Genomic DNA, 4,868 nt, shown 5'->3' with positions numbered 1-4,868 from the left:
TAACCAGTATGTATTGGCCCTCTTTATTTCACTTGATCATTGTTGGCTGGAAGTTGAGACTGTCTGAGAATAGGATTGCTACCCCTGCTTTTTTCTGAGGTGCTAGGGTATGTAGTATTGAGTTCCATCCTTTGACTTTCAGCCTATGAATGTTTTTATAAGTTAAATGTTTTTCTTGTATAAGGCATATTGTTGGATTTTGTTTCCTAATCCACTCTGCCAGTCTATTTCTCTTAATTGGGGAAATGAGTCCATTTACATCGATGGTTAGAATTGAGATGTATTGACTTATGGTCGACATGTTATTTACCTGTTGTCATTTACTCGTTTTTCTCCTGTATTTAATTGCTTGCCCTATTTAGTTGCTTGTTTCTGATCTCATTCATAGAGTTCTGATTGTTTTGTTCCCTCTCCAGAACATCTTTAAGTAGCCTGTGTAGGGTTGGCTTTGTCATCAAGAAATTCCTTAGCTGTTCTTTGTCATGAAAGTATTTCACTTCTCCATCAAACTTGAAAGAGAGTTTTGCAGGGTATAGTAGTGTGGGCTCTAATTTGTTTTCATAGAGGACTTGAAGTACTCTGCTCCATGCTCTTCTTGCCCTCATGGTTTGTGGAGAGAAATCGGCCGTAATTCTGATGGGTTTTCCTTTGAATGTGCTCTGCTTCTTTTCTCTAGCTGCTTTCAGTAGATTATGCTTGTGCTGAATTTCTGGGATCTTGACTATTATATGTCTCAGTGTGTTTTTCATTGGGTTGAGGTTACTTGGTGTTCTGTATGCTTCAGTTATCTGAATGTCAGATTGTTTTCTCATATGTGGGAAGTTTTCTGCTATTACCTCTTTTCCTATTTTTTTAATGTCATTTGTATTGACTCCTTCTTTCTCATTGAGACCTATTAGTCTCACATTGTTCATCTTTGCATCATCTTGCAGGTGATGAATTATTCTTTCCTGCATCCTCGTTGTTTTTACGAGATCCTTTGTTACTTTTCACTAGCTGCACCAGCATCTTCAAATCTGAAACTCTGTCTTCACATTCACTTAAATGATTTTGCAAGCTTGTGATTAAGATTTTAATTTCCTCTATAACTGTTTGACTCTGCTTCATGCGATCTATTTCTTTCCTGTATTGCTCATTCAAGGAATATGTCATTTTTCTAATCTCCTCTACTTTTTTTTATCAATGTCTTCTTTAGAAGCTGTTACAAATTCTTTTACTGCAGTGTTTTTTCAGATTGGGTTTCCTCCCTATGTTTCTGTAGTTGCTTCTTTACTTCAGATGCTAAGAATTCTAAGAATTCTTTTTTTATTTCAGAAAAGAATTGTGCTCTGATTTCCTCTATAACTTTCTGCTTTTGCTTATGTACTATCGATATTCTTAATTCATGCATTTGAGTTGAGCTAGTGTCCTCTGCACTTGTTCTGGGTGGGCATTGGGTTTCCTCCATATGTTTCTGCATTTGATTTTTTACTGCAGATGTTATTAATTCAGGGATTTCTTTTTTTATTTCCAATCTGAGTTCCTCTATACCTTTCTGCAGCTGTTTCTTTATTTCAGAAGCCATTGATTCATTGCTTTCAGCTGTGTGATTCCCTATTCATTCTGTTTTAGTGTCCTCTGCGCTTGTTATGGGTGGGGTTGGCTTCTGAGGTTGCATTTTGCTCCTTTTTGTCATTTTGTGTAGCACTGTTTTCTGACCTTAGTTGTAGATCTTTGTTTCTAGTTATAACCTTAGCATGTACATGTACTGAAGTTCAGGTGCAGATCTACAGAGTTTGTATTTATCCAGCTGTGCCTGGTTTGGGTCTGGCTGCTGTGCTCAGCTCCTTCCTGCTGCTGCCCTTGGGGGTGAACCTGTTGTGACCCTTTGGCAAGATTTTCTGCTCCTGGACTAGCCGTGTGGTTCTATCCTCTACACTCTCTGCTGGGATTGCATCTGTAGTGTTACAAACCAGGCCTGTATGCCAGGCCTGAGGTGAGCCTGGAGGGGAGAAGGTGGAATATGGGGGAGAGGCAGCTCTCCCACACACTCACTGGGTCTGGGCTAGGACTGGGTCTGGGGGTTCCCAGAACATGGCAGAAATTCCTACTCAGCCGGCGGGGTGGGGGAGGTGCTGTGGAGTGTTTGGGGGTGTCCCAAGGGCGTGGAACCATGTCTCACCCAAGCTGCGCCTGGGCTGGGACCAGTAGTAGGTCCCACAGGCACAGGGTAGCCAGAAGCTCTCCCACACACTCACCATACCTGGGCTAGAACTGGGTCTGGGGGTTCCCAGAACGCGGCAGAAATTCCTACTCTGCAGGCAGAGTGAGGGATGTGCAGCAGAGTGGTGTGGGGCGTCTCATGGGGGTGGAGGAGGGTCTCACCCACGCTGTGTCTGGGCTGGGACCAGTAGTGGGTCCCGCAGGCACAGTGTAGCTAGAAGCTCTCCCCATAATATAATTTTTAAAACAATATTTACTTCAGAGAATTAAGCATGCTAAATTGCTTGATTCACAGTAAATGTTTTCATTTCCTTTGCCTGAATCATTTTACCTTTTAAGTAAAATTATAAATACAGATATGTATTGCCACTTATTTAATTCAGCTGAATATTTATTTAACCCCTGCTATATATGAGGCATAGTGTCCTACATTGTATGAAGTAGTGGGTGGATGGATAAGAAAAGGATAAAATACTTTGATTCTATTTGTTTGGATGACACCCTTGACAATGTTTATAAATAAATACATACCACACACACTCTTATAATTATTAAAATATACTAAAATGAAAACAATAATTTTTAAGGGCACACTGTGTACAGAGCACCATACTAAATAGTGTGTGTTTAATAATCACTGAAACCCAATACATGGCAGCTCTGTTCTTGTTTCCCACATGAAGAAAAATAGGTTCAAGAAGCCTGATGCTTTTAAAGGTTAAATTTGAGAAAATGGGAGATTATCATCCCAGTCAAATCCAAAACCTTTACAATTCAACAGGATGGCATTCAGAAGATGGAAACATTCTGTCTTATCAGGAGATCAGAAGAGAAGTCATGAAGCAAATGTCATATGAGCTAGACTTCTAGGAACTGATGAAGTTTCGACATACAGAGATATGTCTGAAAGCTCTTTCAGATACAGAGAATAGAATGAGTCAAAATATGTTAAAGAAGAGACTTAGGGCATGTATGTGTATACATAAGTACAAGGTTGTTACTACCCCAGAGTACTTGTGAAGGAATAACAGACTAATCAATTGTTTTAACCAATTGTGAATGGTTCTAGATGTTATGCTATCTTATTTTAGTTATTATGAGTAGGTAGCCTAAATTTAGCATTGGATAAAAACAAGTAGCCCAACCAGGTTAAGAACTAATTCAAGCAGCTAAGCAAAGCCTAGAGACATACACGCAAACAAACATACAAAGGATAAAATGGTGGATAAAATAAAGATATAAGGACTATTCCCCCCAGAAAAAAATATAAAGCCTCTTGTACAGGAGACTTTAAATTATACTTTAACTGTTCCTCCCTATCTCTGGCCCCAGATCTAAACTAAAAATATGATAGTAAGTTTTTTTAACTGCTCACGTTTGAAACAAGCCCACAAGACTCTCCACTCCATAAGCTGCCTATCTATCTAAGGGCAAGACCAAGATCTCTGATTGGAATTTCTGCTCAAAATCCTCTTATAAGAGACTATTATGAACTTACTCATTATCATTGACAATAAAATTGCCATAACTTCATTCTTTCTTAAAGGATTTCATTCTATATAGTTTGTGGGACCACAAACTCAGTTCATATGGATATTACAGCAACATCATTGGAGGTCCCACTGAGTTCTGAGATTAATAGTAAGTAAATTCCAAGTGGGAATGTTATTAACTTTTCCTTTGGCAATATGTTCTTGGTAAACAGTGCTTTTATTTGGAAGATAAAGATTTAGGCTGTGTGTGTGTGTGTGTGTGTGTGTGTGTGTCTGTGTGTGTGTGTGTGTGTCTAGATAACCTCATAGTATTATGTCTCCTCTATTTCCCTAGAGGTAGAGACTAAAACCACAGGTCTTCCTCAGCCACTTAAAGAACACTAGCATAGCTGTGTATGTAAAAGGACACCTTTCCTTGGGCCAGTCTGAGCTGATGGATCTCCCTTCCATGCTCAGAGAGGGTAATGTGGGGCCTGCTTTGCTTAATTTTCCAGTCTGATTTGATCCTCCACTGGTGAGGTAGCAGTTTTAGCCCTTGATCCTCTCACTCTTGGTCTTTTGGGACTGAGAATGCTGAGTCTTGGGTGAATCACTCAGTGAACTCAATATAAGTATAATGAAGATAAATATCTTTTACTACTGCTAAACTCTTTTTCTTCCAACTTCCTCCTGACAATTTTTTTTGTTTTCTTTCTCATTTGTTTGGAGGCATGTTTTACTAAAGACCAAAGAGACCCACACTAGTAAAGTTTTATTCCCAATTTGTCTGTCTTTCAACTCTTAGGGTTGGGCTGGGAAGTAAAGAATATTTACACTAACCTCTTCCCTTCTACCCCTTCCCAGGAATGATGTTTGAATAGGGCAGGCTGACTGGCTTTAATGTGGAGCTATTACAACAGTGATGACTACTTTAGTTAAACAGAAAAGTTTTCAGGGATCCACAGCCTCTTATCTCTAGGCAACTACTTTTTTCTTGTCATGATTTTTCTCTGTAGCACATCCCCAAGGCTGTTAATTGAGTTGTATACTGATAAATTTGCTAACTAGGGGAATTAAAGAAAGCCTAGCATGAGCTAACATGGGCCAAAATAACAAGAAGAAAGAACACAGGTACAAGTAAGTCTAGCTCTGATCGCACTTTGTTGAGCATGGGCAGTCACTGGTGCTAGGGCT

This window comes from Octodon degus, unplaced genomic scaffold (genome assembly GCF_000260255.1).
Source record: "Octodon degus isolate 3935 unplaced genomic scaffold, OctDeg1.0 scaffold00116, whole genome shotgun sequence".
Classification (NCBI taxonomy): Eukaryota; Metazoa; Chordata; class Mammalia; order Rodentia; family Octodontidae; genus Octodon; species Octodon degus.
This window is presented reverse-complemented; position numbering follows the sequence as displayed.